This window comes from Cupressus sempervirens, chromosome 10, assembly GCF_028749045.1.
Source record: "Cupressus sempervirens isolate cs-2001-9-10 chromosome 10, ASM2874904v1, whole genome shotgun sequence".
Lineage (NCBI taxonomy): Eukaryota > Viridiplantae > Streptophyta > Pinopsida > Cupressales > Cupressaceae > Cupressus > Cupressus sempervirens.
The window spans coordinates 73573882-73580792 of NC_143127.1; the positions used below are offsets into that span (position 1 = coordinate 73573882).

Genomic DNA, 6911 nt, shown 5'->3' on the forward strand with positions numbered 1-6911 from the left:
AATCATCATTAAAAAGAACCAACATTCTAATTCATTAGTACAATAAATGGTTGTGATATTTTCTCTTCATCATTCACTATAATGTTTACTTTGCAAACATGAATATTGATAAGATATACAATAATTTAAATAAATATCATTACAAATATCTAGTCAACAAAATAAGAACATATTTCTTTCTATGAAGAGTTCAACAAGAACAAATTGAGAATGTGATGTTTATTTTTTCTAAAGTAAAGATTTTAGCTAACAAGAATGTAATTTCGGTTAACAAAATTAACCTCTAAAAAATATGAGTTGAGACCTTGGAGTTGATGAACGTTGCACAAGGTAACCAATTATAAAGTATATAGTTCAGTTTATTCTAATTGATCTAGAATTTCAATTACTCACTCATTGCTAAATATAATTGTATAAATGTTATGATAATAGACATCAAGAAATGCCAAAATAACACAAACTTAATAATCAAGGAATTCTTAAAAAGGAAAAATAATATAGCAACTCAAAGTCTAGCTGTCTCTATTTTCACCTTAAGAAATGATTTCTATAGAGCACCCCTCCAGAAATTACTAACATTACATTTTTCCAATAAAAAATCTAACATGAAAGCATAGAAAGAAATGCAAAGTTTTGAATATTAAATTAGGTTTTGATTTTTCTAACTTTAAATCATATTCCCACGTAAGATTCAAATAATAAAGTTACAAGTATACCTTAAAAATAAAAATTACAACTCTACTGGCAAAGAGAATGGAACATTAGAATAGAAATGTATGAATTGAGGACAAGTTAAATAAAAGCATGAATATATATGATAAAGAAAGAGAAAATCAGTTGAAAAGTAAAATGCAAAAATGAGGAAATGAAACTGTCTTTAGTCCAGTGGCTGATCACTTGTGCTAGTTGTTTTTAATTAATAGAAATTATGAGAGTACATGAATTACCAACAGCCATAAAAAATCAACTTTTGTAAACACTTTTGACAAAGTTAGTGGCAATAAATTGACATTTAAATTTTTTATTAGATTTATGTTCCGATAAAGACATAATCTACATGAATTAGAGGAATTTATAGGTCCAAGTTGAAAAATCAAAAAAAGGAATTTAAAGATCAGGTTGGAAAAAACACAAATACAAGAGATTCAATAAGATGTAGAGTACTTTACAGAAATTGGTGAGCTACATCAAAATGTAGAGTATTTTACAGAAATTGGTTCTTGACACAATAGAACAAGCTACATGTATAATGTTAAATTTAGAAGAATTTATAGATCAGGTTGAAAAAATACAAATGCAAGCGCTACATCAAAATGTAGAGCACTTTACGGAGATTGATTCTTGAAGCAATAGAACAATATATTGACAACTCATAAAGAAGAACCATACATGCTCAGGGGAAGAAGGATACAGATTGATAAAGAGTAATATCTAGACGTCTAACTTAAACATGACAACAAACAAGCTCATTGATTTCAATTCATTATTTGTGAGATACCCAAATGATTGGATTAATTATAGGGTGTTCTTGGTTCTCTTGTCATAAGCATAGGGGCAGGGAAATAAGTTTAGTTAAAATTATATAAGAATGATAATTGAACCTTATTAAGCTGATATCTCTGAGGATTATTTTGTCCAAGACATATCGCACTCCATTAGGTTCTACAATGCAGAGGTGAACAAAGAATTTGATTTTGGCAGATTCTTAGATGGAATTGGCATAGAGTTCATGGACATAAAGAGTGATAACAAGATGACATGTTTGAGATGATAATTCGTTGCTCGTCCATTTCCACGGTGGACAGAAAAAATGGGACAACATCATGGAACTTAGATACTATCAAAAGACCCCAGAAACTGCCGAGTGTTGGGCACATATTTGGAATATGCATTGTCAAAATTCCGGCTATGGGGATTTCGAGGATTTATCTATGCAGGAGCACAGCTTACTTTATTGAAAATGTGTCACTGTAGAGGAATTACACCATAGATTCTGAGTTAAGATTAAAGAAAAATAAGTATAGTATAAGGATGAAAGCTGAAGAGAAAAAAAAAAATGCTACGATCTCCCCCAGAACTGTTGATGAGATTGATGACCCCATTGTCCAGGTTATGATGACAAAAGTAATCGACCCTGCATACTAGACTCACATAACAAATAAAACTAGATGGAAGTCATTTCATGGTGAAGATCCACGGGCTAATTGAGTCATGGCTTGGGTAATCCCGGTACCAGAGTTGAATGCGATGAATAGAACAAGGTTTAATCCAAATGACATAACAGATTGGCAAGGGGCTTTCAAGTCTTGCAAGCATAGAAACAGCTCACTATTTCAATTTTGAGATCTTAGTCCATGTCATTTACACCATCCATCATCCAGCATCGAAGCCATGGAAAAACAGGCCCCGATGGCATGAGATAATAAATCTTACATGTCTGTTTGTCAGATCATCTTAATATACAAATGGAAATTTTGACTCTCCCACTAAACTCGAGGAGAATTCTTCAAGCCATTTCTCCCACAACGCCCTAGAACGACAGCATAAAGCCTGACCCAGTGAAAAAAGTTTTATCTTTCTTATCCAATAACTTGTTGCTTATTATTTAAAGCTACCTCTTCTTAGAAAAAGCATAGTAAGCTCAGCTTTCAGCTTTCTTATACATACATCAATCAAGCCACTGAATAAAAGAAACCTTAAGTTCTGAATGATACTGCTTACGGCCATTAACAATGAAGACTTTCGGCATGTAAAAGATCAAATTTTGGAATTCAAAATAAATCTTTTGAGTACCTGGAATATATAACATAGAAAAATGGTCCGATGCGCTGTGATTCTGCAATCACCGCAAAAGAACGACGGAATGTGATTAAATAACCCTAGATTCTAAAATACAAATAGAAAAAGGAAAACCCGAACCTTGCATCCAATGTTTCGAAAAATGAAAAACAATAAATTGTTTTAAACTAAGAAAAAACTATTGCCCTGTGTTTTATCGGAAGCTTGTAATCGATTGGCCGTGTTTCTAAATTAAGCTCAATGTAAAGTGATCCACAGGCTCCGCATTAGCCCTAAGCGTCGGCAGATCAACAAGCATCAAAAAACTCAAGAATTCGTTGTTTCAAAAACGGATTATCAATAAAAGCATCTGCAATGTTGACGGCTGCCCATTTGCAGGCATTAAACAAGAGTAAAGACTTAAAACAAAAGACTTCAATTCCGAGAAAAACCAAAAACTACACGTCAAAACTAATAATTATCAGGCAAACAAAGAAGATAAAAAGCCAAAAACACTAGTGAAATAGGAATGCAATAGAGAAGCAAAACCTGCAAATCACGGGAAATGAAGTGTAAAGACTGGTTTCTGTAAATAGTTTGTGTGCGAGCAGACATTGATCCAATAGGGAAATAGAAATGTAACAGAGAAGCAAAACTTGCAAATCACGGGAAATGAAGAGCAAGGATTAGGCTCTGTAAATCGTTTGTGCGCGAGCAGGCATTCATCCAATGGCTTGTGAAATATAGAAGCGAAAGGATATCAATGCACGCCTTGCTCGCTTAACCCTAAATCCATCCCCATCGCCTCGCCAACCTAAGATTATTGTTCCACCACTACCCTAGAGCAGATTCACGAGTATTTATTTGGGTTCTCACTACGGGCATAGGAATGGAGAATAGGCATGTAATATTGGGAATAGTAATGGCTATTCCAATAACAGGTATTTTTTGGAATGGGTATAAGCTCATTTTAGAGGCAAAATGAGAATACAAAAATCGTATTCCAAAATTTTCCATTCCTATTCCATCAATCAAACAGAAAATAAAAATTGTATACCAATTTTTCTATTCCTATTCCATCAACCAAACGAGCCCTAGGGTTTAGTTTGGTCTCACAAAGTCTTCTCTAAAATGTTGTGTGCTTAGAGGCTATTTACTCTATGAAGACTCTCCAAAGGTAAGGTTTTATGGCCACTTAAAAGTTTATGATATAAGGAATGGCAAAGCTTATGATTGAAGTAATAGTAAAGTTTATGTGTAATGTTGAAGGACATTTGGTAGAGTTCATTTAAAAAAAAAAATAAAGTTTGGAAGGTGTTGAATATTGATGTTTAAAAATTGGTACATAATTTTATAGGGAAAAAAAATTCAATAAATAAAAAAAGTTTTTGAAGATGTTGAATATTGATGTTTACAAATTAGCACACAATCTTATCCAAAGTAATTCATAAGTACAGTTTATGAAAATAAATTTTAATTTTCTTTTTGTAAAATTGTTTTGTTGCCTTTAAAGCACTAAATACACATTTCACGGTATTCGTCAAAATTTGAACTTAGTATAATCTAAATACCTTCAACATGGTTTTTATCATTTAATCAGGGGTCAATAATTAATATAGTAAAATGTGCACACTAGATAATTTTATAAGTTCATAGAAAATCAATCTTACATTGATAGTTTTATTTCTTTTGTTCCTATTTGCAAGTTAAAACTTTTGAATTTGGTAAGTATTTTGACAAGCTTTCTAAAATTGTGTTTGACTACATTATTTTCATGAGTTGTGATAGTTTATCAAAATACAAGAAAACAAAACCTATAGAGGATAGTGAGAGAAACTTAATGGTGTAATCCATAGAGCATGGTGTGATTCAAACCCTGGCAATGGAGAAAATTAGAAGAAAACTTCAAGCTTAACACAGGGATTTGTGTGGTTATTTTGGAAACCTTGTAGACAAGGACTCCTAAGAAGTCCTGAAACTCGATGCATGTCTTCGTCATTCCATTCCTTTTATTTAAAGTTGTGTTTTCACAATGAACGCTCCATTTTGGCCACTTGGCCTAGTGGGGATCCTTTTTTAGGGGTATTTCAACCTTTTAGGTGGTTTAGAGTTCTTAAAGTAAGCTTGACTAGGTATCCAATAAGTTAGATTGTGGGGCCCAATGGTGCTCTTGATAGTTCGATGCATTTTTCCATTTTTTGGTAGGTCTCTCTTCCTTCTAGCTTGTCCTTTTCCTCTAAGGTTTAGTGTTTAGTTCAAGTTTATTTATAAGTAGTAGTTTTAGTCCTTTTTCAAAATTGAAAAACCCCTAAAGGTCGATCAACTTTCATATTGCTAAGGCAATACTGGATTTTCATTGTCCGGACTTTAGTGGATTTTTGCACTTTCATAGTCTAGAATTTTGTTGGAATTTCACAGTCCAAAAGTCTAAAATTTTGACACTTTGCTAGTTTTTTTCGGAGTTTTAATGTTTGCTAGATTTTTAGAGTTTCACACTATAAAGCTCTAAAGGAGAAGGGTACTTCCAAATTTCATTTTTCACTCATGCACAAAAAGACCAAACTTTCACACTTTTGGAGTCTGATCACACTTTCAGAGTTCGATTATCTTTTAGACTTCAAAGGTCCAAAAGTTTGAAAACTATAGCAGAGGATTCATCTTAGGGATTTGTTGTAATTTTTTCCCAAATTTTGAGATTTTTTGGTGGGTTTTGGTCATTTTTCTTGCATAATTAGCTTAGATATTTATAATATTCTTTATGATTTCAATAATACATTGCTAACAATTGCTTTTGCATGTAGAAGCTCAGATATGGCAATTGTTGTACTAATGAGATGCCTTTTTAAGGGGTATCACACTCCCACCAAGATAAGGAAAAAATACAACTCTACTCCATGTAAAATATTTTCCAACAATTCACAAAGATATTTACCACAATGAATATAAAGGAAGATTTGAAGCAAATGTTCAAGAGCAAAGGATATATAGAAAAAATGATGGAAGAAAAATGACAAGATAGAGGATTTTGAGGTGCGCTTAATGATTTTTTGAAATAAATAAGAAGGGAAACTCCATGCCTTAGAATTGTTAATTATGAGGAATTCCAATAGGTAACAAAAATATTATGCAGTACACATCGATCCTACCATACAGCTAAGGTCAAGTAGCAAAAAAAGTTACAATTCAATTTTTTCCAATGCTTAATAAAATTTTGCACTTCATTTTTTCAAAGTTTCAAACCTTCTAGACTTTTAAAATATTCATGATTGGACAAATTCCAAAATGAAACTCCATACTTAGTCATGTTTAGACTTCAAACTTTCAGAGTTTGAGTCAGGTTTGACAATTTCTAGTAGTCACACATTTTTTGCATGTTGACTATATTTTTGGGAATTTTGCATGTGGCTTTGGGGTCATTCTTGCATGCCTTGTAGTTATCAATCAATCACATACACGCAAGGATTCCATGTGCAAGATTCAAGGAGATATTTTAAGAGTCAAGCTCCACCAAAGATAAAGAACAGTGGAAGTGCAACTTATTTTCCTCCATATTTGGATGAAATTTTGAGTGGTTTTGCATAAATAAATGTTGTGATTGGATGCAAATTTGTGCATAGTAGTTAGCAACTAGTTTAGAAGTAGTCTTTTATAGAAAAACAAAAGTTTCTATTGTATTTTAAATTGTATGCATAATTGAAACCCTAGCCACAAGTTTCGCATTTTTAGATGTGGAGCACTATATATGAAAAATAAAATAATGTAAGTGGGGTTGATATTTTTGTAATAAATCTATATACAATCGGTGCTTCATTCATGATGAGTATTCTACTATCTATGCTAGATTTATGAAGTGGTGATAGCTAATTTATGAGTTTCCAAGAGTCAATTGTACTTCTTGTGGTTAATGTGTGTGACCATTAGTTTTGATGTTTATTATGTAGTCACAATTGATCATCAGGAAGATTTTATATTCAGTGCTTTAAGATACATTTGTCTTGTGGGTGTATACATTTGTGATAGCTTCACAATTTGATGAATTTAATATATCTTACACTTGGGAGTACTTTTCCTTTAGGATTGCATCTATAAAGTGTCCTATGTGAGTAATTTTATTTCATGTTTTGTGGGTTTCC

At 32.3% G+C, this 6911-nt stretch overlaps 1 long non-coding RNA gene across 1 annotated transcript; it reads right to left on the bottom strand.

Moving 5' to 3' along the window:
• Window positions 1-2304: 2304 nt before the first annotated feature.
• Window positions 2305-3611, bottom strand: LOC149532647 (uncharacterized). The gene is made up of 2 exons (XR_016357057.1): window positions 3328-3611; window positions 2305-2836 (listed from the first exon to the last, which is right to left on the bottom strand). It is a non-coding gene; the product is annotated as an uncharacterized LOC149532647 (long non-coding RNA).
• Window positions 3612-6911: the final 3300 nt, after the last annotated feature.